This window comes from Ochotona princeps, chromosome 2, assembly GCF_030435755.1.
Source record: "Ochotona princeps isolate mOchPri1 chromosome 2, mOchPri1.hap1, whole genome shotgun sequence".
Lineage (NCBI taxonomy): Eukaryota > Metazoa > Chordata > Mammalia > Lagomorpha > Ochotonidae > Ochotona > Ochotona princeps.
In genome coordinates, this window is record NC_080833.1 from 158,238,932 (window position 1) to 158,257,479 (window position 18,548).

General features: G+C 48.6%; 1 long non-coding RNA gene across 1 annotated transcript in view; it reads right to left on the reverse strand.

Annotated features, from left to right (window-relative positions):
* Positions 1 to 2,102: 2,102 nt before the first annotated feature.
* Positions 2,103 to 18,548, reverse strand: part of LOC131479636 (uncharacterized) — a 69,793-nt gene continuing 53,347 nt past the window's right edge. Inside the window, exons 2-3 of the long non-coding RNA XR_009245016.1 lie at positions 6,406 to 6,544; positions 2,103 to 2,278 (exon numbers count right to left, since the gene is read on the reverse strand). This is a non-coding gene — a long non-coding RNA (uncharacterized LOC131479636). The remainder of the gene's footprint in view (positions 2,279 to 6,405; positions 6,545 to 18,548) is intronic.

Here is an 18,548-nt window from a genome sequence, read left to right on the forward strand (position 1 = left end):
ACCCTCCCCCCAAAACATTTATTTGAAAGTAGAGTGACAGAAAGGGGAAGGGGAAAGAGAAAAATATCCCTCATCTGTTCATTCATTCTCCCAATGGCTGCAACAGCGGAACTGGGTCAGGCCTAAGCTAGGAACCACAAGTTCCATCCAGGTCTCCCACATGGGTGGCAGAGACCCAAGTATTGGGGCCTTCCCCAGCTGCCTTCCAGGCACATTAGCAAGAAGCTGAATTGAATGCAGAGTCACCAGGACTCTAACCACACTCTAAAATGGGGCCCAGATGTCCTCAGTGGCATCTTCAATCCGTGAGCCACAATGTACACTCCATCTCCCTGCAACTTTTGCTTTGTTTTGTTTAAGCTTGAAATCTTTCTTTCTCTTTTTTTAAAGATTTATTTTATTTTTATTGGGAAGTCAGATATACAGAGAGGAAGAGAGACAGAGAGGAAGATCTTCTGTCCAATGATTCACTCCCCAAGTGAGTGCAACGGCCGGTGCTGAGCCAATCTAAAACCAGGAGCCAGAAGCTTCTTCCAGGTCTCCTACATGGGTGCAGTGTCCCAAGGCTTTGTGCCGTCCTTGACTGCTTTCCCAGACCACAAGCAGGGAGCTGGATGGGAAATGGAGCTGCTAGGATTAGAACCGGCACGCATATGGGATCCTGGCACTCTCAAGGCTAGGACCTTAACCATTACGGTATCGTGCCAGGCCCATAAAATACAATTATTATGAGTTGAAAATAAATTTATGAGAATTCATTGCTTTGTTATGGACCGGGATCTGCTGCACTAGACCCTGACAAACCAGGACAGATTAAAATGGAGTCATCCACATGACATGCTACATAAGCAAGCTGAGACATTAAAGAAACAGACAGATTCCAGAACAAACCACTTTTTTTTTTTCTGAAAACGTGAGAGTCCAGTCTACCTGAGCCAACATCATAAGCAAGTCCCCTCTGCCTTCATTTACACAAAACAACAACCTGAAATATCTGATGTGAGCCAGTCTGCTGTGATCCCTGCTTCCGCCTTGCAGGATGCACTGTCTGCACTGCCTGGCCGGGGGAGCCTCTCAGTCTGCTTCCGCCTTGCAGGATGCACTGTCTGCACTGCCTGGCCGGGGGAGCCTCTCAGTCTGCTTCCGCCTTGCAGGATGCACTGTCTGCACTGCCTGGCCGGGGGAGCCTCTCAGTCTGCTTCCGCCTTGCAGGATGCACTGTCTGCACTGCCTGGCCGGGGGAGCCTCTCAGTCTGCTTCCGCCTTGCAGGATGCACTGTCTGCACTGCCTGGCCGGGGGAGCCTCTCAGTCTGCTTCCGCCTTGCAGGATGCACTGTCTGCACTGCCTGGCCGGGGGAGCCTCTCAGTCTGCTTCCGCCTTGCAGGATGCACTGTCTGCACTGCCTGGCCGGGGGAGCCTCTCAGTCTGCTTCCGCCTTGCAGGATGCACTGTCTGCACTGCCTGGCCGGGGGAGCCTCTCAGTCTGCTTCCGCCTTGCAGGATGCACTGTCTGCACTGCCTGGCCGGGGGAGCCTCTCAGTCTGCTTCCGCCTTGCAGGATGCACTGTCTGCACTGCCTGGCCGGGGGAGCCTCTCAGTCTGCTTCCGCCTTGCAGGATGCACTGTCTGCACTGCCTGGCCGGGGGAGCCTCTCAGTCTGCTTCCGCCTTGCAGGATGCACTGTCTGCACTGCCTGGCCGGGGGAGCCTCTCAGTCTGCGGTGTGGAATGGGGGCCGCTGCAGTCCATGAGCCGCAAATCAACGCCAGTGTCATCTGTTACTGAACTTGCTGTGGTTTTGTCCCTTGACGGTCCTCAGAATCCAGATTCTGAGACGCAAGCAGGTGTGTAACTCTTTGCTAGATGTGTTTTGTTTTTTACGCAAGGCCCAATAAAATATCATGCCTCAAGTTTAGGCATGCTTGTTCTGGTTTCTTAATTCTAGACCTCCCTCTGCTTCCACCGGCCGCCTGTTCTCCAAGGCATTGACTTATGCAAAGCCTGAAAAAGTCTTGGCATCCGTCAGCTGTTCCCTCACAAGAAGATTCAGGGGTTATGCTCTGTACTTACCAGGTAATCTCAGTTTGTCCCCTTTCACTGGCCTCTTGGTGTTAGGAGAGGTGACAGTGGACTCTCAAGTGTGAAAACACACGTCTGCCTTGGTAATGAATGAGCAAACGGGAAGGCGAGTTACCGAAATGACAGCCTTGCGTTTGAAGTCTCTGTCAGTAGGAGGACGGATGGGAGCTGCAGCCCGCAGGGTTCTGTACCGGGCATCTGAAATAAAAACCGCAAGTGCACACCTGATTACGGGCAGAGAAGAACGGAAAGACACACACCAAAGTATTCACCATTGCTGGCCCTGAGGTAAGAGAGAACAGCTCATTTTTAGTTTCTCTGCCCTTTGTAACATTCTTATAGGACTTCCAGCATGAACACATATTCCTTTTGTAATTGAGAAGAAAATCATTTATTAAAATTGCTATAACAGAGCCTGGCACGGTAGCCTAAGGGCTAAAGCCCTTGCCTTGCAAGCGCAGGGATCCCATGTGGGCACTGGTTCTAATCCCAGCTGTTCCACTTCCCATCCAGCTCCCTGCCTGTGACCTGGGAAAGCAGTCGAGGACAGCACAGAGCCTAGGGACCCTGTACCTTCATGGGAAACCAGGAAGAAGTTCCTGGCTCCTGACTTCAGATCAGCACAGCTCTGGCCGTTGTGGCCACTTGAGGAGTAAATCATTGGATGGAAGAGCTCCCTCTCTGTCTCTCCTCCTCTCTGTGTATCTGACTTTGCAATAAAAATTAAAAAATCTTTTAAAAAATATTGCAATAATAGAATGAAGGAGGGCCCAGCACAGTGGCTCAGTTGGCTAGTCCTCCCCCTTACATGCAGCATTTTCCCATATGGGCTCTGGTTCCGGCCCTAGCTGCTTTACTTCCCATCCAGCTCCCTGCTTGTGGCCTGGGAAAGCAGTCGAGGACGGCCCAAAGCCTTGGGACCCTGCACCCACATGGAAGACCCAGAAGAAGCTCCTGGCTTCTGATTGACTCAGCCTTTTGGGGAGTGAAACAGCAGATGGAAGATCTTTCTGTCTCGCTTTTTCTCTGTAAATCTGCCTTTCCAATAAAAATGAATAAAATTTAGAAAGAGAGAGAGGAAGGAAGGAAAAAAAAGAAAAGAAAAGAAGGAAATGAAAGAAAAGAAAAGAAAAAAAAGAAAAGAAAAGAAGCAGGCCCAGTGCTGTGGCCTAGCGGCTAAAGTCCTCACCTTGAACGCCCTGGGATCCCATATGGGCGCCGGTTCTAATCCCGGCAGCTCCACTTCCCATCCAGCTCCCTGCTTCTGGCCTGGGAAAGCAGTCGAGGACGGCACAAAGCCTTGGGACCCTGCACCCATGTGGGAGACCTGGAGAAGCTTCTGGCTCCTGGCTTTGGATTGGCTCAGCACCAGCTGTTGCACTCACTTGGGGAGTGAATCATCAAGTGGAAGATCTTCCTCTCTGTTTCTCCTCCTCTCTGTATATCTGACTTTCCAATAAAAATAAAATAAATCTTAAAAAAAAAAAAAAATAAGGAAAGAAAGAAGCTCTGGAGAGAAGGTAGCCCTGGTCTTTGCAGTGCAGCGTTGTCCTGGCTTGGAGTGGGTATGGGCTGGAGAGGGATTTGAAGAAAATGAGAAAGACGGGAAATCACTTCTCTCCTGTGAGGTAAGGTCAGCCCAAGCTGACTGGCCCCTGGACACAGGCCAGTTTCCCCTCATTCCCTCTCTCCCCTTAGGCTACAGTTGTGAAACCAGTACTGCCGGTCACCCCACCTATACAGCTTCTCCCTCTCCCAGCATGTATTGCTTCTCCTAATTGGGATGAGCTGTTTCTTCAAGTGACACAAGCAAGATGGGGCTTCTGGGGCCTCCCTTAATGGCTATGCCCTGGCCCTCTACAATGTGCACCTCTCTCAGCCACTACTGACACAGGAGGTGCCCAGTGAATAGTCACAGAATAATTGAGTGAATGAATGAATGATTGGGCAAATTGTGAATTCAACTTGTCACACTGGGGATACAGAATATGAGTTGGTGGGGGACTCTACTAGGCTGGCTTGCCTTGAGCTCTCTTCCTTAGAACAGCCCAAACAATGAAGGATGGCTTCAGTAAGGCTATATCTCCTGAAATATTTCTAGGATGTGTCCATAACCTCCTGAAATATTTCTAGGATGTGTCCATAACCTCAGGTTCTCAGAAAGTCCAGAAAAGGGAGGGAGAGTACTTATCACACAAAAAAATCTCATTACAGGATGAGGTCTTGCTTTTCTTTTACAGCTCATGCACTGAGCTGATTGTCCCACATTGGTTTCTGTACATGCAATTGGAAAGACCTGCTTTCCTGGTTCAGTTGTTCACTACTAGACAAAATATAGCTCTTACTAATTAGATAATTTAGAGTTCAGAATGCTTAAAATGATTGGGTGCCACTGTTTCACACCAATACAGTGGATTGAAAAATTGGTATATTGCACTGATGTAAGCTTGGTTGATTGAATAATTCATTTCATGTACCAGTGCTCTAGTAGGTAGTTGATTAAAAACCCTGAACATGGCTGACTCTGGGGATGCTCCCCTCTTCTGATTGCAGTGGTACGGGACAGTCTACTGGTTGGTGCACACTGGTCAGTAACTCCTGAGCTTCAAAGAATCTGCTTCAGACTCGCTTCTGGGAGAGATTTGGACAATTGGCAACATCTTCATGATGTTCTTCACCATGTTCTGATCCAGGAAGCTGTGGGTCAGTGCTGCCCCTCCCAAGTCACTCCCAGGAAGGAGAGGCCCATCCTGTCACTGTATGCCCCCAGAGATGCCCAGAGATGTCCTGTTGCGGCAGACAAAAAGCATATGGGCCAGTAGCTCCCTGCCAAATAGGAAAACCCAAGGTGGAAATGTGCACAGAGACGTAGATGTGTATCCAGAATGTGGACTTTTTGCTTTGACTTTAAGTGTAAGAGGCATAGAACAGGAGCTGGCAGTGTGGCCTAGTGGACAAAGCTGTTCCCTATTAAGCTGACATAGTCCATGGGTGATGATAGAAGCACTGGCTGCTCCACTTTCCATGCAGCTTTCTGCTAATATACTCAAGAAAGCAGAAAAACATGATGTAAGTCCTTGGTCCCTGTACCCATATGGAAGACATGGAAAACGTGCCTGTCTTTGGTATGGCCCAAGTCTGGCCATTGCAACTATTTGGGGAGTGAACCAACAGATGAAAATTCTTTCTCTCTCTCAGTAATGCTGTCTTTAAAATAAATAAACAGAAAAATAAATAAATATGTCTAAAAAAAAAAAAAAAGCAAACAAGGCCCAGTGAGGAAGGATAGTGGCTGTAATCCTGGCCTTATATGTGCTAGCATCCCATATGGGCACCTGTTCTTATCCCGGCTGCCCCCATGTGCCATCCAACTCCCGGCTTATGGCCTGGGAAAGCACAGAGGATGGTCCAAAGCCTTGGGATCCTGCACTCGTGTGGGAGACCCAAAAGAAGTTTCTGGTTCCTGGCTTCAGATGGGCACAGCTCCAACCGTTGCAGCCACTTGGGGAGTGACTCAGCAGACATGGAAGTTCTTTCTCTCTGTGTATCTGCCTTTCCAATTAAAAAAAAAATTAAATCTTGAAGATGAAAAAAAAAAACCCTAGAGGCATAGAACATTGGTACATAGTCGGGTACTTGGCAGATGCCTGTGGCACCTGCTGTCCTCACATAGAAATGTCGCACAACATTTTGGAGAGACGTCGAAAAAAAACCACTTCAGTAAATCCAGGCATGGCAGATGAATTTCACTGGTGATTTGTCACAAATCATGGCATCTATAAAATGAACACTGTTGTAGAAACAAGAATTCCCTGTTTGAAATAAGAGGGAAAAATAGATGGAAGAACTCAGCTCTCGTTTTTCCTCATCTGGTACTTTCTCTTCAGAGTAAATGTAGTTTCAAAAGTTGAAAAATCATGGCAATTATTGTTATTCATTCATAAGAGGTGAAATCATGATGTTCTCATTGCTATTTTGCCAATAGTGACAACTACTCCTTTTGTGCTGTTAATGAGAGTGTAACAAAGGCTCCCACTCCATTTGGCCTCAGGTTATCCACGTCAGGATTAGCAACAAAGAAACCCAAGGCCCTGTGCTGCCTACCCTGCGTCAACTCACTGCTGGTTGGCTGCTAGACGGATTCGCCCACATCAGCCGTAAGTTCAGTGTGGGTTTTGGGAACCACATCTCTCTAGCACCCTGTCTCATTCAGTTGGTAAACATGTGTTTTGTAAACTCCCCTATAAGAATAGGATGAACCTGAAGGGGGAAACAAACAAACAAACAAAAAACCTGCAAAATCCTAGGGGAAGATATTTAAATACCTTTAAGATCCAAAGAGTTGTAAATAAACCTGCTGGTGCAAGGGGAATGGGCTACCCTCTGTGTGGGATGTCCGGGGTAGCATTCCTGGAACAGGTGGAAGCCCTGAGATCCTCCTCTGGGTCCCCCATGGTGGGGAGGCTCTCCTCCGAGCTGTCTTGAGGCCTTTGGCCCTTCGGAGAATCCAGGGAACTGGGGGTGGGGGAAGGGAGACGTCACACAGCTGCACAGCAGCTGTTCCCAGAATGGGCAGAACCTTTGTTCCTTAGAACTAAAACCCCAAGTTCTAGGTTCCTGGCCAGCATTCCTTATGGGGAGGTGTGGCTTCAGGCTGTGGTCAGGGCAGCAGGCTGTGTAGAGTTAAGTGCAACACGGCCACTTTCCCAGCATGTTGTTTTAAATGTATTTGTACTGGAGAGTAGGATTTAGCGAGAGAAGGAGAGACAGAGAGAAAGATCCTCCGTCCAATGATTCCCCAAATGGCTGCGATGGCCAGAGCTGCACCAATCTAAAGCCAGGAGCCTCTTCCAGTCAGGATCCCAAGGCTTTGTGCTTTCCTCCACCGCTTCCCCAGGCCACGAGCAGGGAGCTGAATAGGAAGCGGGGCTGCCGGGATTAGAACTGGCACCCATATGGGATCCTGGCGCGTGCATGGTGAGGACTTTTAGCTGATAGGCTATTGCGCCGGGCCCGGCCCCAGCATATTTTTTTTAAAGTCAGCTGCATGTACCTTAAGCTCTTTTCCTTTTGCCTCCCACTCCCACCCTAACCATCTGAAACACACAAGCTGGTCCAGAGAGTTTCCAGCTATCAGCACTGAAAGCTTCGCTGGGAAGTCCCATGGAAAGCTAATTTTGAGGCTCAGAAAAGCCTGGCAGGCACTGGGGGGGGGGGGCTTGCTGAACTATCTGACTTAAAGGGAAAGAAAGACTCTGTGGGATTTCCCTTATCTGCATAGGGGACCGAGATCAAAAGAGAAGGCTATTTGTCACCCTGCTATGCCATTATCTAAAACGGGTAGACTGAGGATTCAAACCACACCCTCTGGAGACTTCCAGGGGCCAATGATGAAGTCAGACCCAACGATAATGTCAGTCTCGGAGCTCAACCAAAGGCTTCTGAGTCCATTCATTCCCGTAGTGACCAGTTGGGAGCCTGCTGAATTGAGTCCCTGCCCCATCCACCCCCTACCAGGTAGAGGAAGGATATGCAGGTTTCTGAATGAGGTGGGGTGGGGGGCAGGGCGGGTTAATGAAGCTCCTCCCAGGGCTGTGGTTTTCCTCTTTGGCTTGTTAATCTTTGTCATTTATTGCAGGGAAGGCTGGGGGAAGTTCCCTTCACCCCTGCCTTAAGATCAGATAGAAGATTAGGTGTGCAGGTCTTGGTGCCCCAGCCAGAGACAAAGTGAGAAATGAGGGTAGGGTTTGCCTGGTGATTAAAAGTTGCTTTGTGGGCCGGCATTATGCCTTAGGGGGCAAGGCTGTCTCCTGCTGTAAAACTGAGCTTCCTCCACCCAGCTACCTGGGAAAGTAGCAGATGACCCAAGTACTTGAACCCCGGCTACCTACGTGGAAGGCTAAGATGGAGTTCCAGGCTCCTGGCTTCAGCCTGCCCAAGCTGTGATCTGTTGTAGCCATTTGGGGAGTGAATGTGCAGATGGAAGCTCCCTTTCATCCTCTCCCCTTCTCTACCCCTGCTTTGCAAATAAGTAAAAATGTAAGCTTAAAGCAAGACAGGAAGCGGGGCAGAAACAAAAGCACACATGGCCAGGTCAGATAGGTCCACACCTTCCTTGAAAATCTGGGACAACAGGGAGATCACTGATTGGTTGGGCTCATCTTACTCACCTCTCCTTTTCTGTCTAAGGTAACCTGAGAAACTCAGAACATCCAGGTCTGGGTCAGGCTGAATTAGGGAAACAGCAACTCCATCCAGGACTCCCTTGTGGTTGGTAAAGACCCGAGGGCTTCAGCTGTCATCTGCTCCCTTCCCAAATGCATTAGCGGAAGACAGAATCAGAAGCAAGGAGTTGCTTGGACTTGAACAAGCACCCTGATTTGGAATGGAGACATTTCAAGAAGTGGCTTAACTCCCTGTGCCACCATGCCTGTACCTGCGTTTGGATTTTTTTTTTTTTTTTTTTTTTGCTTGCTTGCTTTAAAGACAGACAAGGAGAGAGAGAGAGACAGAGAGAGAGATTAATTTTCAATCAGTGGATCACTCAATGCCCACAGCCTCCCACATGGATGGCAGACACCCAACTCTGCAGGTTGTCATCCCAGACTCATGAGCAGGAAGCTGGATTGGAAGCAGAAGAGCTGACACCCAACTGGCATTCCAGAATGGCTGCCGAAGTCCCAAGGGACCCATTATCTCACTGTGCCACAACCTTGAGACTTGATTTGAGATTCTGACCCTGTGTGTGGTGGCCTTACCCACTATGTCACATTGCCAGCCTCTCAAAAAGAAAGTTTCATTAGTATGTGTACCAGGAAGAGAACTGCTGCCCAACACCCCTCACCAGCCTTTATCCACATAGCAGGAATTCAATAAAAATTACAGTAGGCTGTCGTTTTGGACTAAGCTGTGACCCTGGGCTCCCAAAGGTGAGGTTAAAATTGGGGAAGCAGCACAGGATATCCAAGGCCTGGGGACCCTGCGCCCACATAGGAGACCTGGAAGGAGCTCCTGGCTCCTGGCTTTGAATTGGCTCAAGCCTGGACGCTGCGGCCATTTGAACAGTGAACCAGCAGATGGAAAATCTTTTTCTCTGTCTCTCCTCCCTCTGTAAACCTGCCTTTCCTATAAAAATCAACACATGTATTTTGAGAATAGTCAGTGTACTAAAAGATATGTTTTAGGGTAGCATTTTCTGGAGTTCTAGTACCATATTTTGGAGGGGATTTTTCTGGGCCCAGTGCTCCCTATGCATGGATTCAAGGTGGGAGAGAATCGGCATGGGTGTGGGCCAGTCAGGTACACCTGCCAAGACAAGAGGTGGGCCGAGGCAGACTGGGCCAAGAATCCACTGGTGTGCACAAGATCTGCCACGTGAAACTGTGGGACATATCTAGACAATGTCTGACATTGTTTGTACCAGCAATGTTGGGGCACAGTTAAGTAACAGACGGATGGAATAACTCCTTATGAAGGACTATACTACTGTAACAATAGGTCTGCATTGGAAAAATCAGTTGGGGAGTGGAAATTCAGGGGGAGGAATATCAAACTCTGCGGAATTTTACCATGAAATTCAAAAATTCGAAATAAAATTATACACACACACACACACATATCTCTGCCACTTGGAAGAGACCTGATGGAGGAGCTTGAGGAACTTCTGCAGGTGAGTGCAAGAACCTAGGCTGGAAACAGCCCAGACCAAGTCAGGATATAGTACCCACTGGCATATGTGTAGGTCAGGTCTGGGGGCAGGCTAGGCTGGGTCAGTTCATAGCACCCATTGGCAGATTTGAAAACTAGGATGGGATGCAAGACAGGCCAGGTTGGACCATAACACCAGCCAGTTCACATTAGGGCCAGGACTGGGAACTGGCTGGGCTAGGCTAGGCTGTAGCACCTACCAGCATGTCCTGGAACTTGGTGCAACTCTTCCAGCCAAGCGATGACAGCAAATATCTGGGTGAATGGAGACTCTCAGATGGACTATGTCATCTAGTGAACCTTCGAAGAATTTCCTCATCCTTGGAGCAACGAAATCAGTAGCATTTCAGAACTATCAAAGCCACTTCAGTGGACCCATCAGAGCTTGCCCCACATCAGGGACCTTGGGATGACATCAGGTGGTTGGTCCCCACGCCTGGGTATTAATGCAGTTGGGATGCTGGGTGTGGTTACTCCCCTCTACTCCGCACTTCATGCAGATACAAGAAGAAAAAGAAACTTTGAAACAATTGTCTCATCCATTGTCCCCTGGTTCTTGACAATCTCTGCCCTAATCAGTGATCCATGTGGACATGCATCCTTCTGAACTGTGTAAACATTCATCAAAACAAGATTTTAAAAATCAATGAATAAAAATAAGATTAAGAAAGAAATCTTAAAGAGAGTCAGCTAGGACATCACATGCCCAAAGCCAGTGCCTGGCTTTACTTCGGATGCCATTTTCCTGTTCATTCAAAGCCTGGAAGATAGCAAGCAATGACTCAACTACTTGGCCCCCTGCCACTCAAGCAGGAGACTTGAATTGAGGTTTGTTTCCTGGCTTTGACCTTGGCCAAGCTGGGCCTATTGTGGCCATTTGGGGAGTGAAGTACCCAGCTGGGGACACCTCTCTGTTTCTTTGCATTTCAAATAATTAAAAAATAAATAAGACCCATAATTTAAAAAATAAAACAGATAAAAGCAACGCGCGTACATATACCTAAGCAGTGCCGTAGAGAGATTCCAGAGCCAGAGTTAAAGCTCGCTCTTTTTTTAGAGCGAGGCAGGCAGACAGCCTTGCACTAGCCAGGTTTGGCAATGCAGGACAGTGGGTGGCTGCAAGGTCAGCCCACCTTACCAGAAATGCAGAAGGTGTCACCTTCCTGGACGACTGACTGCTTCAAAACGGAGAATCCCAGGAATGTGCGGAGTCGTTCCAGAGTTGTGACACTGGCCAGGGGCCCATGTGGCCATCAGCATGACCTGCATCCATTTTAACATTGACTCTCATGGGGAAACAGTGCCACTCTCATAGTGGCACTCTGGATAAAGTGTGATTGGTGTGTCCAGGATCTAGCTTCAAAGCGAGAGTTTGCTCCTGGAGGTGGAGGGGCAGAAGGGAGACAGGATGCCAGGGTGGGCTAGGGAGGCAGGCTGTGGCAGGTGGAAGATGTTGCTCTTCGGTTTCAAGACTGTCCCTGACTCGTATTGAGACTGTGACAACTGACACCTCCTTGCATTTGAGCCCCAAGCTGCAGGGAACAAGGAGTCAGTTGCCCCTGTTACAGGCCGGCCAGAGCAGAGACAGTGGGAGACATTTGCAAGGAACTTCCTGGGAAAATGACATGAACAGGCTGAACCTTGCTCAGTCGGAAGTCATGCACCTGAGGAAGAGATCTTATTTGGAAATGAGGTCATCACTGATGTAATTAGTGGTTACATACTACTTGCATGTAGCATACAACTCCAGCATGACAGTGTCCTTGTAAAGAGAGAAAAGGAGGTAGTGTTGCAGTACAGTGGGTAAGCAACCACTTGTGATGTTGTCATGCCATACTGGAGTGCATGGCATGGAATTCCTCCTCTTATTCTCCTCCCCTGCCCCCAAATATCTCACTTATTTAAAAGGCAGAGTTACAGAAAGAGGGAGGCACGGAGAGCTAGCTCTTCCATCTGCAGGTTCACTCCGAGAATGACCACAACAGCCGATTCAGGACCAGGTGAAGCCTGGAACTCCGTATGTGTCTCCCATGTGGGTGGCAAAGGTCTAAGTGCTTTACGCTTTTCGACATTTCCCTTGCTTTCCTGAGGAGCATTAGCAGGGAGCTGGACTGGAAGTGGAGCAGCAGGACTTGATTCGGTGCTCATACAGGATGCTAGAGTTGCCGGCAGCAGCTTACTCCTCTGTGACATGTTGCCAGCTCCCCTCCTCTGCCTCTTACCCTGTCTCCTCCTAGTGTACCTGAGAAAGTGGCATACGATGGCCCAATCACTTTGGTCCCTAAAATCCATGTAGGAGACTGGGAAGGATCCTGGCTTTGGTCTGTCCCACGCTTGGCTGGCTGGGAGTCCCTTTGGGGTCTGAACCAGCAGGTGAAAATGATCTCCTGCAAGTTCTTTGTCTCTCTCCCTCTTGATCTTGGACTTTGATCCCCGGACTGTGACAGAGCAGCCCCAGGGCAGTAATACAGAAGGCTTGGTGTCAGCTTCTTTTCTAGAAGGTTAAGTACAGGTGAAATGAGATCTGTCTGTCATGGACTTTGGCATCTGATCCCAAGCACAGAGATGTTGAGTCTAAGGAACGATTCAAGGTGAAGTTCTTCAGTTCTCACAAAACCAGCCTAGTGTGAGCTAACGCTAAGAAGATAATATACAATGCTCCAAGAAAGATTTTCTTTTCCATCATTAGCAGTTTTTTTTTTAAAAGATTTATTCATTTTTATTACAGCCAGATATACACAGAGGAGGAGAGACAGAGAGGAAGATCTTCCATCCGATGATTCACTCCCCAAGTGAGTCGCAACAGGCCGATACGCGCCGATCCGAAGCCAGGAACCAGGAACCTTTTCCGGGTCTCCCACGTGGGTGCAGGGTCCCAATGCATTGGGCCGTCCTCAACTGCTTTCCCAGACCACAAGCAGGGAGCTGGATGGGAAGTGGAGCTGCCGGGATTAGAACTGGCGACCATATGGGATCCCAGGGCTTTCAAGGCGAGGACTTTAGCCGCTAGGCCACGCTGCCGGGCCCCATTAGCAGTTTTAATGTAAAATTAAAGTCAGCATGATTACAGTCTTCATTTTGCTGATTCACAACATGAGGTAGTCCCCACAGTCACAGACCAGGCATTTGTGGGATGCTGGAAGGCCACCTCCAGGTGTGCACAGAGCCTGCCGAGGACCCTGGGGAAAACTGGACCTCAGGGAGGGATCCAGAAAGACCAAATGAGGTTATAAACCAACGTGGAGCAGAGGAGCCACTTGGCAACTGGAGGCTACACACGTTCTCTGTGAAGCTCTGTGTTCCTGGAAAAACCACTTTTTGACCCTCGTCTAGGCATGTTCCTGTGGGCACTGCCAAGACAGACAGCCTCTGGGAAGCCCCATTTCCCACTGGTCCTGGCCAATGGAAAGTGACCCTTGGCCCCTTTTGAATGCTAGCCAGCCAGGACCTAGCTCCATCCTGCAAGAGACGAAACCCGGGTGAGAATTGGCTCTACTTGAGCAGCCCTGTCTTTGCAGTACACTTTTGGATTGTACCATCGGCTGCTTCTCCCCAGTTTGCAAACTGTTTTCTGAAATAAAGTCCCTCTAAATCCTAAATTATTTTCTAGATTTAAAAAAAGTGTGCATTTTATCGGTAAGGCAGGGTGACTATGGACAGCATTGTGGTTCAGTGAGTTTGGCTGTCCGCTGTGGTGTCAGCGTTCTGTACGAGCAGCAGTTTGAGCTGCTCTGCCTCCTATCCAGCTTCCTGCTATTGGACCTGGGAAAGCAATGGAAGATGGCCTAAGTACTCTGGGCAGTGAGCTAGCAGATGAAAGATTCTCTCTCATTCCTTCTCTGTAGCACTCCCTTTCAAATAAACAGATATACTTTTAAAAAAATTATTTATTTTTATTGGAAAGGCAGATATACAGAGAGGAGGGGAGACAGAGAGGAAAATCTTCCATTCGATGGTACACTCCCCAAGCAGCCGCAACCGATGGAGCTGAGCCAATCTGTAACCAGGAGCCAGGAGCTTCTTCTGGGTCTCTCACACGGGTGCAGGGTCCCAAGGCTTTGGGTCATCTGACTGCATTCCCAGGCCACAAGCAGGGAGCTGGATGGGAAGTGGAGCCGCTGGAATTAGAACTGGCACCCATATGGGATCCTGGCACATTCAAGGTGAGGGCTTTAACCACTACACTATCACCCCATGCCCCAGATACACTTTTAAAAACAGTGATAGAATTTGTCCTCTGCTGGTTCATTCCCTTAGAGTCTGCAACAGGCAGGGCTAGGCCAGGCTACCACTAGGAGCCAGGGTCTCCATCTGGGTCTCCCGTGTGGGTGGCAGAGCTCCAAGCCCGTGGCCAGGATGTGCTGCCTCCCAGGAGCTGTAGTAGGAAGCTGGATTGGAAGTACAGAGTGGCCAGGACTCAAACTGCCACTCTGATGCATGACTTGGACATCCCAAACGACAGCTTCATCAGCCGCACCACAAAGCCCATCCGTTTCCTAGGGAGTAAAAAACAAACACCCACAATGTCCGCGAGTCAGGAATCCAATGCCAGTGTGCCACAGAGGTGGCAGGTGTGCAAGTGCTTGAGCAGCGCTTGCTGCCTGCCAGGGTCTGCATGAGTAGAAAGCTGGAGGCAGGTGCCAGGGGCTGAGGACAGAATGGAGATGGACACAAGATCTTACCTTCAGTGCTAGGCTGAGTACCTCTCCCTCTGGTGGACACGCGTCAAACACTCCTGCCTGTTGGAGCAGCTCTGCCGTGGCCTCAGAGGATGGGACCCTGTCTGCCCTTTACAGACACAAATATGAGGCTGCGGGGGCGGGGGCAACCTGAAGGCATTTGTGAAAATTAAAGTTATTCAAAGTATATCCAAATCAGGGAGGAATTCATGTTGTTGATTCATCCCACAGACACATGCTCCAGTCCTCAGCTGGGGAATGCCAACCACACTTCGAAGGTTTTGCGTATGTACAGAAGAGAAGGCCTTGAAGCACAAAGGCACTTTGATTTTGAACTTGATTTTTGGCTGTTAAATCCCTGCTAAACGTGCCTTTTCACCATAGTGTATAAACAATAGGGGATTAACAGGATGAAAAACACACAATGAACTCCACGAAGGACCCAGTGGTTGAGGTTTAAATATGCTCTTCGGGGCCCAGCACGATAGCATAGCGGTTAAAGTCTTCACCTTGAACGTGCCAGGATCCCATAATATGAGCACTGGTTCTAATCCCGGCAGCCATATTTCCCATCTAGCTCCCTGTTTGTGGCCTGGGAATGCAGATGAGGATGGTCCAACGTGGGAGATCCGGAAGAAGCTCCTGGCTTCAATTGGCTCAGCTGCAGCTATTGTGGCCACTTGAGGAGTGAACCATTGACTGGAAGATCTTCCTCTCTGTCTCTCCTCCTCTTCCTTTCCAATAAAAATAAGTGAATCTTTTTTAAGGGATTATTTATTTTTATTGGAAAGGCAGAGGAGGAGAGACAGAGAGGAAGATCTTTCCTCTGATGATTCACTCCCCAAGTGACCACAACGGCTGGTGCTGTGCCAATCCAAAGCCAAGAGCCAGGAACCCCCTTCAGGTCTCCCACGTGGGTGCAGGGTCCCAAGGCTTTAGGCCGTCCTCAACTGCTTTCCCAGACCACAAGCAGGGAGCTGGATGGGAAGTGGAGCTGCCGGGATTAGAACCGGCGCCCATATGGGATCCTGGCCACGTGCAAGGCGAGGACTTTAGCTGCTAGGCCACTGCTCCAGGCCCATTTTTTTTTTTTTTAACAGAAAGAGAATCTTCCACCTGCTGGTTCTCCCTGGGGCTGGAATAGCCCAAAGTCAGGAATGAGGAGCCTCTTCCAAGTCTCCCACATGGGTGTAGGGGCCCAAGGACTTGAGCCATCCTCTGCTGTGTTCTCAGGACACAAACAGGGAGTTGGACCAGAAGCTGTCAGGACACAAGCTGGCACCCATATGGGTTGCTGGCATTGCAGGCCAAGGCTTAGTCTCCTACCCCATGGTGCTGGCTCCCATAGTTTTTTTTTTTTTCTATTAAAAAATATTTATTTTTATTTGAAAGGCAGATTTACAGAGAGAAGGAAAGATCTTCTATCTGCTGATCCCTCTGTAACTGTTGGGATTGAGCTGATCTGAAGCCAAAAGTCAGATCAGGAGTATCTTCTGGGTCTCTCATATGGGAGTCAGGGCTTGGGCTGATTTCTCAGGCCACAAGCAGCCAGGACACCGACTGGTTCCTATGTGAGATGTTGACACTTGAAGATGGACGATGAGCCTGTTGAGCCATGATGCTCCCCATAGGCATTTTTACAACCTTTTCATACATGTTGGAGGAAAAATACCTTTTATTGTTGGGGGTCTATTAATTAAACTAACAAAGACAGATTAGTGGGAGAACAGAGATTTTTATTTAGTAGCATATATGAGAGTGTGCAGAAAACTTTGGATCAACAAGGCAGTTAGAATTTGGGGCGTATCTACTCAAACTCTGGACATAACATTTACTTTATTAATATTGTTAAAGTATTTAAATAATATTTATTTATTTGAAACAGTTGTGAGAGAGAGAGAATCTGTTACCCACTGGTTCCCTCCTGTAATGGCTACAATAGCCAGGACTGAACCAAGCCAGAGGAAGTCAGGAACTCCTTCCAGATCTCCCATCTGGGTGGCAAGGATCTACAGTGCTTGGGCCATGCTCCCCTGCTTCTCCAGGCCATTAGCAGGGTGCTGGATCAGAAGTGCAGCTGCTCGTTCTTGAACTGGATGCTGGCATCACAGGCAACAGTTTAACCCATCGCATCACACAAAGTCAGCCTCTTATATACCATCTTTCTAGAGACAAGAGGAGAGAGAGAAGGGCAGCTGTGAGCAAATAAATGGCTGTTAGAAAGACACACAGAGCCTTAGGAAAGGGGATAATATGATAACTTGTTTAAAAAGACCTACCTATTTAACCTGAAAGGCAGAGTTATAGAAAGAGGAAGAGATACCGAGTGATTGTTCCCCATCCGACTCTTCAAATGCCCGCAACAGACAGAGCGGGGCTGGTCCAAAGCGGAGAGCCAGGAGCGTCTTCTGAGTCTCCCATGTGAGTACAGAGGCCCAAGGCCTTGGGATATCCTCAGCTGCCTTCCTGCGTAAGTCATCAGCAGAGATCTAGATCAGGAAATGGATCATCCAGGATTAGAACCAGAGCCCACATGGGATGCTGGCACCACAAGCAGAGGACCGTGTGCTATGCCACCATGCCAGTCCCAATAGGATAGTTTCACAGACAGTGCCTCTTGTGATAGGATCAGGGTTCCCTCCGCCAAAACCGCCAGGAGTGAATTTATGATGACTGAATTCTTTGGGAAATTCTTTACATTTATGCATTTACATTTATTTGAAAGGCAGAGTGCCAAAGAGAGAGACATGGCTTTCATCTGTTGTGTAAGTCTCCCAATTCCCTTCATGGCTGGGGCTCAATCAGGGCGAAGCCAGGAGCAGGGAACTCGATCTGGTTCTCCTGCATGTGTAGCAGAAACCCAAGTACTTGAGCCATCCTGGGTTGCCTTCCGGAGTGTAATGTAGGACACTTCATCAGCGATTAGAGGAGTTGCCACAGACACCCCCAGGCAGACCTGATACCTGGGAACCCTATCACTGGTATCAGAATGGTGCCAGGAAGCAGAGTGTCGTGCAAGGAGCCTGGCCACTGTTGCCCAATTCCCAGGCTCCCGGGGGTTAGGTGTGCAGGTTTTATAGGCTGAAGTGGAAGCTCAGAGGTGACTGTTCAGTGTTTGTTCAGGTCCCCAGCTGCTCTGCACTTGGCATGGCCTTGTTTCTGGTTGCTTAGCAACATTACATCCTTTAGGGAGTGTTGATGTGGGCGATGTGGGCAAAGTGGGCTCCAGTCAGTCTGGGGGGCTACCTGCAGGTGGTAGTTACTGTTTTGCTTGGGGCCTGGGGTGTCCGGTAAGAGAACCACTTGAGACAAGAAGGAACATGAGGATGTTATCTGTTGGAGAAATAAATGACCTCATGGCTCCAGTGATTAGAATCTTGGAGAGCTGGTGATTAAGGACCCTGCAGGGCCAGCTGTACCACTTCCTCATTTCAGTGAGTTAATTTTAGCATGGGGCCTGATGATATTCAGTATCTGCATTCAAAGCCCTGGATAGAGTCTTGGTTTCAGGTATGCACATGAGAGCTAGATTGGAAGGGAGAGGAGCTTTCAAAACGTGGGATTCTGATGTGGGGTGCAGGTGGTGTCAAAAGCAGTGTTTTAACTGTTGTGTCATACAACAGAGTTTAGAAAAATTAAAAAAAAAAAAAAGCAAACATAAACTCTTCCCATTGGTGTATTCTGGATCCCTTCCTAAGCAAATGTATACAGATGGCCCTAAGATCCGTGATGTTCCACAATACAAAAGGACTCCAGAAGCATGGATAGCAAATGGAATTAAAGGGGAAGTTCATTTTGGTGCAGAGAAACTTGGAAAGCCACGTCTTTTTTTATTTTTTCTTAAAATGCACTTCCATGAACTTTTTGAAGATTCTCTCATATGCATGCATTTTAATCTCTTTTACATGGAAATCCACTTGTCCTTATCTCTGCCTTCCACAAACATTTCCAAGCACCCCCACATGTTTCTGATTCACTCACATGTCTTAGACACCCAGGTTTGTTTCCTACATAGTTGTGACAAACTGCCACAAACTGAGAGGCTTAAAATCACAGACACTTTTTGTTTCATGCAGTTGTAG